This window comes from Schistocerca piceifrons, chromosome 1 (genome assembly GCF_021461385.2).
Source record: "Schistocerca piceifrons isolate TAMUIC-IGC-003096 chromosome 1, iqSchPice1.1, whole genome shotgun sequence".
Taxonomy (NCBI): Eukaryota; Metazoa; Arthropoda; class Insecta; order Orthoptera; family Acrididae; genus Schistocerca; species Schistocerca piceifrons.
The window spans coordinates 758,446,151-758,464,275 of record NC_060138.1 but is presented as its reverse complement, the minus strand read 5'-3'; positions in this window follow the sequence as shown (position 1 = coordinate 758,464,275).

Genomic DNA, 18,125 nt, shown 5'->3' with positions numbered 1-18,125 from the left:
AACATCCGAAAATTGTTAGCTTATAATTATATCACACGAAAAATATTTCTTTTGTCATTAGTAATCTGATTTCAAATTTAAAATATTATGAAAAGTCTTGGAATCCCCCGGACCGATATCTTTCCAGGATCAATGTAGACAACAGGCAAAAATCGTCCATATCGTCGATTCCGGGAGTGTGTGAACTGTCTTGAAAGACAATTAAGTTTCTTCGGAACCCTCAGAATACAAGAACTACTAGGACCTGTCCAGTTTGTTTTAGGAAGCTTATCCTCTAAAATAAGCAACCTGTTTAAAAACAAAAATATAAATACAAGGTTTCACACAAACAACGAATTACAACAGCTTGCTGTTCGCAGCTTAATGAATAATAGTTCCCTCCCTCTTGCCCCATCCCACAATCACCCTACGGTAGATCAGGCAAACACAAGCTCAGTTGCCAAAGATCCCCCTCCTATTGCCTAACGGAATCCGGAGACGTTTCGACACAAGATTCAAAGAACATGAACCGTGTGGGGCTCGCGTTGATGCCGTTCATAGCTTGGCATCTTGTAATAGTGATAGTGGCGTCTCGTTTTCTTAGTGTGTTCACTGGCGCCACTATGTTTGCTCGCCTTGTCTGTCCATGAGTGGCAGCAGCAGCGCTTATCGATAGCACGTACTGTGGTACCATCTTTGGAGGGGCCCTAGTATTTCCGTGTCGTCGTGTGTCGAGCGAGTTGAGTTGGGACGGAGCAGCAGTGAGGTCCGGAGAGACAGTACTCTACCGACTGCTGGCGACACACTTGCACTGTCCGACGGAAGGAATTGGTCGCGAGAGTGCATGACCACGTCAAGGACCGGATTCAGCGAGTTTTAGTTGAATGGACCGTGATATTCGAGTTGTGCAACTTTCACCTGTGTGTGTGTGTGTGTGTGTGTGTGTGTGTGTGTGTGTGTGTGTGTGTTTGTGTGTGTGGTTGTGTATCCGTCCAAATGACATCATGGCAATAAGTTGTCAGTCGAAGATTTATACTGGATCTTTCCCGTCCCTGACTTGAGTGAGGACGACCGTTGGTTGGTCGTTTGGTCGGTCGTCGCAGTGGACGACGTGTATTTCGTCTTCCCACCGCTTCTGGCTTCTCTGTGTTTGTGGCGACTTCTAATTCGTCCGTGTTGTTTCACAGAGGCTGGTTTTAGTACAGTGAGCTGTTGGTGGAACTGTTTTCCCAGATCCGTCTGTATGTTGTGGTTTTGAATGAGCAGTTATTTTAATGCTGTCTGCGTACTGGATTTGGCGGGGAGTTGCGAACAGACATCAGGTCGGTTGGGGCCGCAGCAGCGAGCAGGTCCATGCAGCACTATGGCAAGCCGGGGCCGGTGGTGGCGTGCTGCCACTGCCGGGTCGCGGACGGGTAGCTGCGAGAGCGACGACTTCGTTGCACACCATACCCTGCACTTTTAAGTTGAGTGAAGAGTTAACTGCTAATGCAACCTCGACTATTCTGAGATCTCGCCTTTCGTCGGCGGGTTGTTGCTCCCAGGGGCGCTGAGCCTGGCGGCGACGAATAAATGTTTCGAGGTGGTGAAATAATGCAACCGTCTATCTCTACTGGTTAGTCATCGTTTAATTTAGTATTATTCTTACTAGTGAAGTGCAACCAGCGGTATTTTCTGCCTTGCGGCCGCTAACGCCCCAGTTACCTGCCCTGGAGGTTAGCGTACTTTACTGGCAGTCTACCTTTCCTCGTCGTGTTGATGCTGTCCGAGGTGGCGTGTAGTTCGACAACCTCTTGTATTGTACTGTGCATATTTTTTGGGAGGTCTACCTCGGTTCTAGTGTTTTATTCGGCTTTGGGTTTGGATTGGTTAGTCGATCGGTCGGTACTTAAGATGCCCCTATTTTGAGTTGCCATCCTATTACGTGAGTACAACTCTTGGCTGCCTGTCTCACCTTACCTTATGTTTGAGTTGCCTTCCTAGGCCGACCTTTGAAACACTTGATGAGAACCGCTTGCTCTGATTCTTTAGATTGTGATGTTTGTTTTAAGGATATTTGTAATTATCTAATTATTGTTGGTGTGGTCTTTAGCCGAGCAATAAGTTCACTTCTTTCGTGATAAAGCTTTCAGCCGTGTTACAGTAAGTTTTTTTAAGCAAACGTTTTAAAAGTGCTATTTGGAATTGTTTTCCTGACTTATAATTCAGGCCTTCCGCCGTTTGTGATTTGGAGTTGTGTATGGCCTTCAGTCGAGCAATAATTTCACTTCTTTTATAGTAAGGCCTTCAGCCGTGTTACAGTTTATTTTAAAACGAAGTATTTATCTTAATATGTGCTATTTGAAATTGTTCTTATGACATCTAATTTAGGCCTTCTGCCGTTTGTTGTTTGAGGTTACTGTTGGTGGCTTTCGGCCACAAAATTGTGGAATTATTTTTCTGTGATAAGGCCTTCAGCCGTCATACAGTCAATTGTGTTTTTTTAAAGAGATTGTTTTAAAATTTTAATTTCTTTAAATAAAGTTTACGTATTTGTTGTGCAACTGACAGTATCTGATTACAATGGTAACCTTATCCTACCCCATCCTGAGTAGCCCAGTTCTCAGAACATTTATGAGGGCTTTCTTCCGGTCGGTCCCGAAATGCAAAGCATAGTGGAAATCAAAAGTGTCTTATGTGCCACATTTTGATATTCCTTGCAGCCACTTCTCTACAACCTCACCACTTCAGTTTAGTTGTAGTGTGATACAAAATTCCAACAACCTCGTCACAGAAGGCAGCCGCCTGTGATTTTCACTAATTTCCTGCGGTGGTCTGCAATTCGTTGTGTGTGCTAAAAGGCTGTCCTCATAGCGAGCAGTACATGTGAGCGAAGAGATGAATATCAGGGGGAGCCAAGCCTGGGCTGTTCGGAGGATGATCGAACACTTCCGATCGAAATCGCTGCAGGAGCGTCTTCGTTGCCACTGCAGTGTGCGGCCGGGAATTGTAATGAAGAAGGAAATGCATGACAGTTACGTTATGTGCGCTGAATGAAATCGTACGAAACCGCTCAGCAGGCCCTTCGCACTTGGGCGTCCTTACGTGTTCACCGTGCACTCACAACTGAAAAGTGCGATGTGAAGCGATCGTCGGGCATACTAGCGAAACTGTGCAACACATCTGACCCACGCTTCACTGGATTTTCACTGTGGTTTTAATTTTGCAACCAATCGGAGGCTGAGAATAAAAGAAGACCTCGTATATGCCACCATCCGTCCAAACAGTTATGAGACTGATTTTATTCCTGGCGTATAAGCCACGTCAGCGCAGTAAATACGGTGGCAGCTTCAACTAATCATTGTCACGAGCACTGTGGAAAAGACTTGTCAGCTGTGAACCAGCAGCGTTCAGTAGTGGACGTGCGATCGTTGTGCGTTAACACTATTGTATAACAAATCCCAGTGAAGCAACATCTCAAAATCAAGAGTTCACGTTATTTTCCAGAATGTTTCGAAGAAGAAAATAGGGTGTCAAAGTTCGTCTCACACAGCTTGTGTCCCGATCAAAAATAAAAAGAATTGGCTCCTGCCGAGTCTTGATTGATATGCAAAACACGGACAATCCTTCTCTCGATAAAATCCTCACGTGTAACGAAAATTGATGTTCTAAATACGAACCTACCACAAGACGACAAAGTGCAGATATTCCCATGAACGATCAACTCTTTGACGACTTAATTGACGTTCAGGTGAATGTGAAGTGAGACTTAAAAAATAGCGCAATAAAGAGCATTTACGGCATTCTCACGCGGCTGCATTAATACTCTGTGCGCTGTAACTAAGTGATCGGAGACTAGGCAGAGCAACTGAAGCTTTAAAACTACCACCTTAACTTTGCTTTCATTTTTGTTATTCTAGAGCCGAAAAATTTCGGACTGACACACACATACACAATTATACATAATACACAATTGCCTTGCGTACAATGCCTAATGGGTATGGGATGAAAATCATTGAAGACCACCTCGAAATATTGTACCATGCTGACAATGGTATTTTCATGACTTTTTATCAACTCATCTTCCCAATGAACAGACGAAGTTAGCTGAGTCAGCCTGCCTTCGGAATTTTTGTTCATCTGTTTTCTACTTCGAAACATAAATAAAGAATAATGACATTAACAGTACAAATATTCAAACATTAACTGAACATCAAAAACTATAGTACTGTATTACATCCTGCTAATTCATCAAGTCTTTTGTTATAAGTTAACGCAATAATTAAGATAATTTTAACCTTCAATAAGTTGCCAAATGTTAAATTAGTATTCACTATCGTAAATTATACCTCTTCACACGCCTATTATAAAATAATTACAATAAAGCAAGTTCCTAGCAAGCCGTTATAGTATTTACTGCCATAATATTTGTGTATACGGAGGTGTCTCTCATTAACTATGTTTGTTTTGGTTTTGCATTTCGCAATATTTAAAAGAAATTCTATCTCCATAATACTAATTATGATGAATCGTTTCCCATTTTTATATAAGTATAATTAATACTCTTACAGTCTATACTGCATGTGGTGAAACAATTACAACTTGAGAACATTCAGTTGAAACATTATGTGCTTATTGTAAAATGTCCGACAGAGAAGTACTTTTGTAAGTTGTTCTTTTGCATTTGTAACTTATCTTTGTATATAAAGAACCTTGTTGCCGAAATATTTACGTGTATGTCCGACGCTGATCTGTGTCTGTATCTTTCAAGTTCAAAAAAGTGTTGAAACTTGCTTCGCATTCAACGAAATATAATTTCCGTCGAAAGTAATCAACATTGTCATATAATAACGCTCAATTTTCGATGCAAGAAACACCGAAATTCTTTAGTGGTTATCGTAGAACGTTGTTTTCGTTGTTTCATTTCGTTGTAATGTCCAATTACAATAAAATATTCCATCTTCTTATATAGTTTATTGTTCCAGGACACCACCAGCAAAGATCACATTTGCAACAAACGTCAAATGTAAGTTTATTCGTGAAAAGCTGACTGAGGATGACCATGTGGGTTCGAAACCTGTAATGCTAGTGACTAATCTTAACATACCACTTTAATAACAGCTAATGCACACGGGTTTAACTTTTTCTAAGAATTTACCTATAGTTTTCCACAGCACCGTGTAATTTTCATCAAAATACCATTTTTCATTCCATATTTAATGACAATTTTCTAAACAACAGAGGCACCTATAGTTACGGAATACAGCTCGACAGGTGCCATGCCACTCTGTTACTTTAATTACACTGTCAGTCAGATTAATATTCAAATTTTAGGTCATTATCTCCGTGTTTCCCAGTACTACATTTGGTATGTATGGTTTAGACTTTTTTACATGAGAAAATTGCGGGCGGAATGTTCATACAGCTGCATCTGTGGTCTGTAGAGAACTTGTTCCTGAGGGACCATAGAGGAGGCGACAGAGAACAGGAATAAAAATAGATGTTGCGTCCTGGTTGTGTGGGTGATTCAAGGAAGCAGCGCTCTGTGAATTGTACTTTCAGAAGGACTTGGAGCTGCGGAATTATACTCCTCCCACGTAGAGATGGGATAGGAGGGCGTCGGTTCAAAAAACATTTTACCTGGGCCAGGCAACAGACCGTCACGAAGGCAGACAGTTCACGGAAAGTAGGTGGAGGAAGCCATTTAAGACAGACCACTGTGCCAACAGTGGGACGATCATAAAACTACAACACATGCTTACCATGAGAACGACGCCTTCCTAGTCTAAAATCTTCTTTTTTCACACAAGAGAGATTTTTAGTCGTTGATTCGCTCCTCTCAGGATACGCAAAGCAGAGGCTTGCTCCCCCAGTGTGGAAATCGGAGCTGTGTCTGGATTGGCCTGCAGGAAAGTCAAGAGGGGAGATTCAAAGAATAGAGGATAGCTCTATTTGTATGTACAACTTGGAGGCTGGATTTACCTGTTAATTAGGCTCCCATGGTGAGGCTTGATGGAGTGTGATTGTACTTCATTGCCTTCTTCATCTTCTGGTCCTCCCCTGGTGGAGAACTTCAGCTCTTTTCTAGTGAGCGAGACTTGTGGTGTGCGACTTTTGGTGGGCTAAAAGTCAGTGGCAGTTTCCAACTGTACTGACAGTGGAATTGCATATCATCTCGGACATACCGAGTGTCATGAAGGTGAACTTATTCGTCGTGAGTCGGCTGTCTGGCGTTTGACAATTCCAGCAAGCGCCATCGTGCCTGTGAGTCAAACTTATTTGCCAGACCAGCGAACAGTTGCACCTCACGCTGAAATCTACTGGGATTTCAGGCTGTGGTAAGGGAGTTTCCCGTGATCTGATAATCAGTATAGTCTGCAAGTTTTTGTGGACGATTCAAAACATTACAGCTGCCGCGGAGCACCACACATCGCCACAGCGTGCCGTTTTCTGCTGTTGCCTGTATCAGGGTGACAGGGTAAAGTACTGCTGCACCGTTGTAGGGTTGTTATATGATACTCCCAGCCCCTGTTCTCCGTGAACCTTAGTCTGTGGTGCACTTCGTCGTAGTTGATTCCATTTGAATAGAATTGAGCCTCACAGTGCATCCATGTAAACAAATTCAGACAGCATTGTAAAAGGGATTAATTCAGGGGAGAATTTATGTAGTTTGCACCCCAATAAATGCTTTGTCAATCAAACTTCATCCATTTTTTGATTTCTGTTTGTCATTTTTATAAGATTTATAAGCTTGATTTTAAAGGATGAATAAAGATTTGTCATTTTTTTATAAACTTAAATACGCCACTATTCTCATTCATACTCCTCCAAACATTCACTGTTTTTATTTTTTTGTATTGATACATGGTTACACTAGCAATTCAAAATTATATGACTTAATTTTTATTATTAATTTGAGTTCTGAAGGTGACCACAGACATTGTCAATAAAAGTGCCATGAGTAAATTCACTAATTTCATATACAAAAATTAAGTATGTTGCTCGCCGTTTGAAGATTTCTGAAGTGATAATACTTTTCTTTATGTAATGATAATAACATTTAACATCATTTGGAGATACGTATATTTATAATTAAATCAAGCAACCACTTGCAAGCTTCAACAGGTATGCCTGCGTCTGCCACACGACATTCGTCTGGGAAATGGTGAGAACGTTGTAGTCATTTCATTTGATATCCCGTTAAACATCGCTGTAGCAGATGTTGGTGTGCGAGCCTTCATTACATTTCTAATCGTATTGCAGCTGTCATCACAAAGTGCAAAAAAAAAAAATGTATTTGTTGTCACCCAGCCTCTATGAACTCAAAACTGCGCTGGCGTCGTCTTCTACTGTAACGCATGTCATATGTTTTGTTTATAAAATACATTTACTTACATCAAAACCAAACTGGTACACTTTCTATATTAAATGTCTTATGTTGTTCCCAGATGAGCACACGTGACAAAGGCTAGAACTTTTATTGCACTTTTGACTTGAGCAGAGCTAGCAGATTCTGACTATTGCTTTTTAGCAATGTAATTTTAGGATTTAGCAACATTTCACTCTGATGAAGACACTCATAGTAGGTGTCGAAGCCTAGGTCAATGCACCTACTGCTTGTACCGGTTGGGTATTTAATCCTATGTTGAAACTAGTATATGGTTGTTGAGTAACAGCCATATTCAGAACTGTAATATTAAAATGACTTACAATGACAAAGCTAGACTTGGTGGTCAAGAGTTAAGTATGCCTGGAAACCGAAATGTTGCATGATCGACTCCTATTTCGACTACGAAATGTTCTGCCTTTAACCTAACCATCACCTCTCAATAATGAAAATATACGCCAGGAACGACACGTGGTTTGGTTTCCACGTTAAACTGTGTGTCCCCTTTACCCAGTAGCATTACTGCGCTAGTTTAAGGAGACGCTAGTCGCCAGAATGGCTTCCGGTTAAAAGCGCTGCATCCGGCCGTCGAGTCACACGAAATTATAATTATTACTGATTTCAGATAACACGTTTCCATGCAGCACGTGTGAACTCATAGTGATGTCAAAACAAATTCAGCTATGATAGCATATACTTATTAGACTACAAATTCTTTAACGATGCTGTTCGTGGTAGCTACACTCCTGGAAATGGAAAAAAGAACACATTGACACCGGTGTGTCAGACCCACCATACTTGCTCCGGACACTGCGAGAGGGCTGTACAAGCAATGATCACACGCACGGCACAGCGGACACACCAGGAACCGCGGTGTTGGCCGTCGAATGGCGCTAGCTGCGCAGCATTGGTGCACCGCCGCCGTCAGTGTCAGCCAGTTTGCCGTGGCATACGGAGCTCCATCGCAGTCTTTAACACTGATACCATGCCGCGACAGCGTGGACGTGAGCCCTATGTGCAGCTGACGGACTTTGAGCGAGGGCGTATAGTGGGCATGCGGGAGGCCGGGTGGACGTACCGCCGAATTGCTCAACACGTGGGGCGTGAGGTCTCCACAGTACATCGATGTTGTCGCCAGTGGTCGGCGGAAGGTGCACGTGCCCGTCGACCTGGGACCGGACCGCAGCGACGCACGGATGCACGCCAAGACCGTAGGATCCTACGCAGTGCCGTAGGGGACCGCACCGCCACTTCCCAGCAAATTAGGGACACTGTTGCTCCTGGGGTATCGGCGAGGACCATTCGCAACCGTCTCCATGAAGCTGGGCTACGGTCCCGCACACCGTTAGGCCGTCTTCCGCTCACGCCCCAACATCGTGCAGCCCGCCTCCAGTGGTGTCGCGACAGGCGTGAATGGAGGGACGAATGGAGACGTGTCGTCTTCAGCGATGAGAGTCGCTGCTGCCTTGGTGCCAATGATGGTCATATGCGTGTTTGGCGCCGTGCAGGTGAGCGCCACAATCAGGACTGCATACGACCGAGGCACACAGGGCCAACACCCGGCATCATGGTGTGGGGAGCGATCTCCTACACTGGCCGTACACCACTGGTGATCGTCGAGGGGACACTGAATAGTGCACGGTACATCCAAACCGTCATCGAACCCATCGTTCTACCATTCCTAGACCGGCAAGGGAACTTGCTGTTCCAACAGGACAATGCACGTCCGCATGTATCCCGTGCCACCCAACGTGCTCTAGAAGGTGTAAGTCAACTACCCTGGCCAACAAGATCTCCGGATCTGTCCCCCATTGAGCATTTTTGGGACTGGATGAAGCGTCGTCTCACGCGGTCTGCACGTCCAGCACGAACGCTGGTCCAACTGAGGCGCCAGGTGGAAATGGCATGGCAAGCCGTTCCACAGGACTACATCCAGCATCTCTACGATCGTCTCCATGGGAGAATAGCAGCCTGCATTGCTGCGAAAGGTGGATATACACTGTACTAGTGCCGACATTGTGCATGCTCTGTTGCCTGTGTCTATGTGCCTGTGGTTCTGTCAGTGTGATCATGTGATGTATCTGACCCCAGGAATGTGTCAATAAAGTTTCCCCTTCCTGGGACAATGAATTCACGGTGTTCTTATTTCAATTTCCAGGAGTGTATATGTGTCGTTCCGGTTTTGCTATCAGTAGCCATAGTGGTGTGAAACAATAATGTGAAATAGAATTTCTATTGGTTAAAAATATTTGTTTATGTGACAGGCATAAGCTTCAATGAAAGCTGTGGAATTAAATGAAACCTGTTACCCGTAAGACAAACTCATTCTGTGTGGGCCGAGTGTCAGTGGCCTATTTCAGAGTGTTGAGGGACTTGGGTATCCCGTGTGTGTGTTTGAAATAAAAAGCAATTTTAAAATCATTATTGGATATGTTCTCCCATTACGGTACACAAATGCGCATGCCCGTGGTAGAAAGACGGACTAATAACCTATCCAGGTAGTCATAAGGACGTTGTTCTGTAGCGGAATCATGTCCGATGGAAACTAGGAGAGAAAGAGGATTCGTTCATGTCTGATCTAGCTGAAGACTGTTCAAAGAGGGAGAGCCCAGCATGGTCCTACACACCAAGAAACAGCCAGCAGCCAACGTATAAAGCCTCACCTGTGCTGTCCACTGACTAACCACAAAGGTGCGGATAGCTGATTTTTCAGCAGGTTACCGAAACAACAGCCACTGTTAACGCTTCGGTTTTGCCTGGAACGTAGGCCACAGTGAAGTTATACTGGAAATATGTTTGAAAAATGTGGCGAAAGAAATTTGAAATGAATTTATTTGTCAAAATCCTAAATACCCCAGATGGGTTAGGCGACCTGCATATGTGCTAGCACGTAATCAGCTTAATGAAATACCCCTCAAAAATACTTTCAAGCTTCTAGAGAATAATTACAGTATTTTAATACCTATATTCATGACATTTGACTCATCAAAAACGTAAGGTGAAAGTCAGGTAACATCAGTTACATGCAATCACACTAATCCGTGGATGAGGTAAGCCTAGTAGCGAAATGAGATACACACGGAATGTATCCGCGACGCAGATGGGTAATATTCAGCATTGGACGAATGTCTGCATTCATATGAACCTACAGGGGTTGCACAAAAATATGGAAACACCAGAACTACAACACATTACCACCCATAAAAACGTGTAGGTAACCATTTGGAATTCAAAGCCAAATCCAGTCGTTTCGGAATTGATAAAGAAACGTCCTGTACAGTAGTCAAGGGAATCATACGCCATCCTGACTGCAAAACGTTGGCACGTTCAAGTAACGATGATGGAGGTGGACAGCGACTACACAGCCCGCTCTCCAAAGGAAATCGGAATGGTTCAATAATGTTGAATCTGGTGACTGCGGTCACCAGGGGAGATGAGACAATTCATCCGCGTGCTCTCAAAAGCATTCATGGACGATGCATGCTGTGAACGGAGGCCCTGTCGTGTTGGAACATAGCGTCACCATTGAGGAACAAACATTGTGCCATGGGACGGAGCTGATCAGCCAAAAAGATCACATAATACTCGGCAGTAACGCGATCTTGCAGAGTAACCATGGGATCCTAGGAATACCACGAAATGGTTGCCCTGCACGTCTTACTGTTCGGACAGAAACTTGGCCAGAAATTAGTGTGTAGCGAGACTAATCCTATCAAATCAGTTTTGTCAATTGTTCCTTAATTCAGATTTTATGACTTCGGCACCTTATTTTTATTTTATGGATATTTACATCACTGATGCGTGGATTTGAAATCCCAGCACTGTCTGGAATTCCCTGCTTATGGAGCACCGTTCGTGTTGTTTCGATGCTGACAGGGGTCGCCAATGCGACGTTCTATTCTACAGTGACATTTGCAGCTGTAGTCTTCTTGTTTTTCGTGACAATCCTTTTTGTGGTCATCGGTCCCTAGGTTTATACACTTCTTAATCTAACTTAAACTAATTCTGCTAAGGACAAAAGATAAACCCATGTCCGAGGGAACACTCGAACCTCTGACAGGGAAAGCCGCGCAAACCGTGGCAAGGCGCCCTAAGACCGCGCGGTTACCCCGCGCGGCGACAATCCTTATCAATGACCGTCTGCCACGATAACTCAACAACACTTTCGTCCGCTTCGTAACAGAAGATTCTTTTTCCGCTTTCCTCCATGTGGCAGAAATCTTCCATACGGTGCCTCCTGAACACCAATAATATTCTGGCTTTCTTTTTTATGGAAGCACCCACCAGACGATTGCCAATAATTTACCCACATTAAATTCACTGAGTTCCGGCATCAATGCACTCAGAGCTACACAAAACATTATTCTGACTGCGGGAGACACTTCCAACGTATTCAGGATATTGCGCAGTTGCTGTTTGTGGTCAAATACAGAAGCGTAGCCTGCAGGCTTGACTAGTACCTGTATTCACATTGGGGGATAAAAGTCTTGGGGTACCTCTTAATATCGTGCCGGACTTTCTTTTCCCGAGCGTTGGCCAGCAACTCTACGTGCCATGAACACAAGACGCCGTAGGTTACACTACTGGCCATTAAAATTGCTACACCAAGAAGAAATGCAGGTGATAAACGGGTATTCATTGGACAAATATATTATACTAGAACTGAGATGTGATTACATTTTCACGCAGTTTGGGTGCATAGATCCTGAGAAATCAGTACCCAGAATAACCACCTCTGGCCGTAATAACGACCTTGAAACGCCTGGGCATTGAGTCAAACAGAGCTTGGATGGCGTGTTCAGGTACAGCTGCCCATGCAGCTTCAACACGATACCACCGTTCATCAAGAGTACTGACTGGCGTATTGTGACAAGCCAGTTGCGCGGCCACCAGTGACCAGACGTTTCCAATTGGTGAGAGATCTGGAGAATGTGCTGGCCAGGGCAGCAGTCGAACATTTTCTGTATCCAGAAAGGCCCGTACAGGACCTGCAACATGCGGTCGTGTATTATCCTGCTGAAATGTTGGGTTTCGCAGGGATCGAATGAAGGGTAGAGCCGCGGGTCATAACACATCTGAAATGTAACGTCCACTGTTCAAAGTGCCGTTAATGTGAACAAGAGGTGACCGAGACGTGTAAAAAGTGGCATCCCATACCATCACGCCGGGTGATACGCCAGTATGGCGATGACGAATACACGCTCCCAATGTGCGTTCACCGCGATGTCGCCAAACACGGGTGCGACCATCATGATGCTGTAAACAGAACCTGGATTCATCCGAAAAAATGACGTTTTGCCATTCGTGCACCCAGGTTCGTCGTTGAGTACACAATCGCAGGCGCTCCTGTCTGTGATGCAGCGTCAAGGGTAACCGCATCCATGGTTTCCGAGCTGATAGTCCACGCTGCTGCAAACGTCGTCGAACTGTTCGTGCAGATGGTTGTTGTCTTGCAAACGTTCCCATCTGTTGACTCAGGCTTGGGGACGTGGCTGCACGATCCATTACAGCCATGCGGATAAGATGCCTGTGATCTCGACTGCTAGTGATGCGAGGCCGTTGGGATCCAGCACGGCGTTCCGTATTACCCTCCTAAACCCACCGGTTCCATATTCTGCTAACAGTCATTGGATCTCGACCAACGCGAGCAGCAATGTCGCGATACGATAAACCGCAATCGCGATAGTCTACAATCCGACCTTTATCAAAGTCGGAAACGTGATGGTACGCATTTCTCCTCCTTACACGAGGCATCACAACAACGTTTCACCAGGGAACGCCCGTCAACTGCTGTTTGTGTATGAAAAATCGGTTGGAAATCTTCCTCATGTCAGCACGTTGTAGGTGTCGCCAATCTTGTGTGAATGCTCTGAAAATCTAATCATTTGCATATCATAGCATCTTCTTCCTTTCGGTTGAATTTCGCGTCTGTAGCACGTCATCTTGGTGGTGTAGCAATTTTAATAGCCAGTAGTATATATCGAGTCACGCTGCCTCTATTGCCGTCCATAATCGTGAGTGTTGCCGGTGGAGGGTTTTATACACGAATGGACGTCTCGATTTTGTCCCATAAATGCCAGGCAATCTGGGTGGCCAAATTATTCGTTCTAATTGTCCAGAATGTTCTTCAAACTAATCGCTAACAACTGTAGCCAGGTGACATGTCGCACTGGCATCATACAAATTCCATTGTTGCTAGGGATCATGAAGTCTCTGAAAGGCTGAAAATGGTCTCAATGTAGCCGAACATAACCATTTCCATCTATGATCGGTTCAGTTGGACTAGACGACCTAGTCCATTCTATTCAAACACTTTCCACGCCATTGCCACCTCCAGCTTGCACAGTACCTTGTTGACATCTTGGGACTACTACTTCATTTAAAAAGTCTGCTACATGTATTTTACCTAATGTGTTTTTATCAGATTATGTTTCTTGCGTGAATGATGACCATATCGAAGCCCACAGTAACGACATCTATGGAGGATCTAGGCAAACAGATTACTGGTAGCTACTGTACTTCAGTAGCCAGATGCAATAATGACTGTGTGGACGATGTGGCCTATTCTATACCTTATTTTAGATCTATGCGCTGATTATATTTATATGTTTTGACGATGCCATTATGGCCTTATCACTTCAGGACACGGTGTAAAAAAGGTACGTTTTACCGTGTTTTGTCTGTACATTTCCCTGGTTGAATGATAATATATTGTGGTACGTATTGCTGTATTAAGTTGAAAGACACACTGCTCACTAGGTGTATATACACTCCTGGAAATTGAAATAAGAACACCGTGAATTCATTGTCCCAGGAAGGGGAAACTTTATTGACACATTCCTGGGGTCAGATACATCACATGATCACACTGACAGAACCACAGGCACATAGACACAGGCAACAGAGCATGCACAATGTCGGCACTAGTACAGTGTATATCCAACTTTCGCAGCAATGCAGGCTGCTATTCTCCCATGGAGACGATCGTAGAGATGCTGGATGTAGTCCTTTGGAACGGCTTGCCATGCCATTTCCACCTGGCACCTCAGTTGGGCCAGCGTTCGTGCTGGACGTGCAGACCGCGTGAGACGACGCTTCATCCAGTCCCAAACATGCTCAATGGGGGACAGATCCGGAGATCTTGCTGGCCAGGGTAGTTGACTTACACCTTCTAGAGCACGTTGGGTGGCACGGGATACATGCGGACGTGCATTGTCCTGTTGGAACAGCAAGTTCCCTTGCCGGTCTAGGAATGGTAGAACGATGGGTTCGATGACGGTTTGGATGTACCGTGCACTATTCATTGTCCCCTCGACGATCACCAGTGGTGTACGGCCAGTGTAGGAGATCGCTTCCGACACCATGATGCCGGGTGTTGGCCCTGTGTGCCTCGGTCGTATGCAGTCCTGATTGTGGCGCTCACCTGCACGGCGCCAAACACGCATACGACCATCATTGGCACCAAGGCAGAAGCGACTCTCATCGCTGAAGACGACACGTCTCCATTCGTCCCTCCATTCACGCCTGTCGCGACACCACTGGAGGCGGGCTGCACGATGTTGGGGCGTGAGCGGAAGACGGCCTAACGGTGTGCGGGACCGTAGCCCAGCTTCATGGAGACGGTTGCGAATGGTCCTCGCCGATACCCCAGGAGCAACAGTGTCCCTAATTTGCTGGGAAGTGGCGGTGCGGTCCCCTACGGCACTGCGTAGGATCCTACGGTCTTGGCGTGCATCCGTGCGTCGCTGCGGTCCGGTCCCAGGTCGACGGGCACGTGCACCTTCCGCCGACCACTGGCGACAACATCGATGTACTGTGGAGACCTCACGCTCCACGTGTTGAGCAATTCGGCGGTACGTCCACCCGGCCTCCCGCATGCCCACTATACGCCCTCGCTCAAAGTCCGTCAACTGCACATACGGTTCACGTCCACGCTGTCGCGGCATGGTACCAGTGTTAAAGACTGCGATGGAGCTCCGTATGCCACGGCAAACTGGCTGACACTGACGGCGGCGGTGCACAAATGCTGCGCAGCTAGCGCCATTCGACGGCCAACACCGCGGTTCCTGGTGTGTCCGCTGTGCTGTGCGTGTGATCATTGCTTGTACAGCCCTCTCGCAGTGTCCGGAGCAAGTATGGTGGGTCTGACACACCGGTGTCAATGTGTTCTTTTTTCCATTTCCAGGAGTGTATTTGTGTGTTGTAGATCTGAGGATGGTTATTACGGATAGAACCCGGTCATCGTGTAAAGAATTGATATTGTGACCAAAGACTGGAATAAAATACCTATTACTTCATGCGTTATGCGCCACACTCTAACCCTACCATCAGCTCTTATCAACTGAAATCGGAACTCACCTGATCAGGCCACAGTTTTCCAGTCGTCTAGGGTCCAACCGATATGGGCACGGGTCCAGGAGGAGCCCTGCAGGCGATGTTGTGCTGATAGCAAAGGCGCTCGCCTCGGTCGCCTGTGGCCATATCCCATTAACGCCAAATTTCGCGGCACTGTCCTAACGGGTTCGTTCTTCGTACATCCCACATTGATTTCTGTGGTTATTTCAAGCAGTTTTGCTTACCCGTTAGCACTGACAACTCTTAATAAACGCCGATGCTCTCTGTCGTTAAGTGAAGCAGTTCAGCAACTGCGTTGTCCGTGTTGAGAGGTAGTGACTGTAATTTGATATTCTCGCAATACTCTTCACACTGTAGAACTGAGCCCACTGAATTCCCTAAAGATTTCCGAAATGGAATGTCCGATGCGTCTTCCTGCCGTGTGGCCATGATTAAGTCGGAAATCTTTTCACGTGAATCACCTGAGAACAAAAGATAGCTTCTCCAATTCAATGATCTTTTATACGTTGTGTACGCAATACTAGCGCCATCTCCATATGTGCACACTGCTATTCGGTTACTTACCATCTCAGCGTATGTTGAAGCATGAATTTTTCGTGGTGCTTCCATATTTTTGTCCAACTTCTGGCGTGGCCTCGAGGGACTAGACGAACCGTAAACAAGAACAACGTTGACATATTAGCAGATTCAAAATATCCTAGTGCCTGCAACACCTGTAAGAAGGAATATTTCTTGCGATGGGTATTCAGTGTTTGGCTGCGTTGGAATATTTAAAAAATGTTCAAATGTGTGTGAAATCTTATGGAACTCAACTGCTAAGGTCATCAGTCCCTAAGCTTACACACTACTTAACCTAAATTATCCTAAGGACAAACACACACACCGATGCCCGAGGGAGGACTCGAACCTCTGCCGGGACCAGGCGCACAGTCCATGACTGCAGCGCCTAAGACCACTCGGCTAATCACGCGTGGCTGGAATATTTAAATAAAGTACTATTAATCTCCTACGTATATAAGAGGATTGAAAATAATTTGACCAGAGGAGATTCTCGTAGTTAGAAGACACTCATCAGAGCAGAACAGAGCAGCTGAGGAGAAAGTGACCATAACGAAAAGCGTCATGGCGACATCCTAACCTTCGCAGGTGGAGTGAGGTTTTAGGGGCGTATTCGCTCATTGGCCTGGGAGTCTCCTGGATATTGTAAAACTGCAGCGATTGTGTTGTGCTGCATTTCGGCAACAATATGCGTTCGCTCATATAATTCTACTCTTTGTGATTTTATTCTACTTTTCACCTTTCTGTTACAAAGGGCGCTGTCTGTACTGATTAAGTTACTGATCTCAATGCAGAGCTAGTTATTTGTAAAAAAAAGTACCAAAAACAGTTTAATTAAGTGGTATATAGAACACTTCAGGTAATTGAAAATTTTTGGCCCCTCGCCCCCACCAACACTCCTGTACCCGCCACTTAGTCCCAGGAGCGCCGCCACTGCCACATGCCACCAGGGAGCGGTTGCAGCGGACCGGCCGCCGTGCGGAGCCGTACGTTAGCGGCTGCAGTGCGCCGGCTGTCCGCTGCAGCTCTCGGAGCGCGTGTCCAGGACCCGCCAAACGGCCTTAATGCCGCTCCATTAACGTGAGCTACTGTGAGCTCCAGTGGGCAGCAGTCGGGCCCACACGGCCGAACCGTTTGTGGAATGGCCGTCGCTGACGTCAGAACGGCGCAGTTCACCTCTGACGAACGTTTGAGACCAAGCGACAGATTTCAAATGTTCAAATGTGTGGGAATTCCTGAGGGACCAAACAGCTTAGGTCATCGGTCCCAAGACTTACACACTACTTAAACTAACTTATGCTAAGAACAACACACACACCCATGCCCGAGGGAGGACGAACCTCCGGCGGGAGGGGCCGCGCAGTCCGTGACATGACGCCGCAAACCGCGCGGCAACTCCGCGCGTCAGCGACTGATTTCTGCATTATTACTGATCTTCTCCGTGCAGAATAAACACTATAATGTCGAGAACGACCATAATTTTGTGAAATTTAAGAAAAAAAAGCTACTGCAATACATTGCACTGTATTCTTGTTTATATAATGTAATGTATTTGTTTTGTCACAATCCCAGATTCCACTTCAGCCTTTGATTCCTTTATTTGTATCACTACTTGAACTATACTTCAAACAATATTGCTATGTTTCTTACCCTACCAATTTTTGTAGTCAATTCTTTTTCTTTTTGTGTCGTCAAGCTCATGACTGGTTCGATGCAGCCCATCACGAATGTCTCTCCTGTGACAACCTCTCAGAGTAGCATTTGCACCCAACTTTATAGGTTATTTGTTGCGTATGTTATAGTGAAATTGGATGGTTTGGGCAGGTAAACTTTCCCTGGTGCACGTATACCATCAGTAAAATGATCA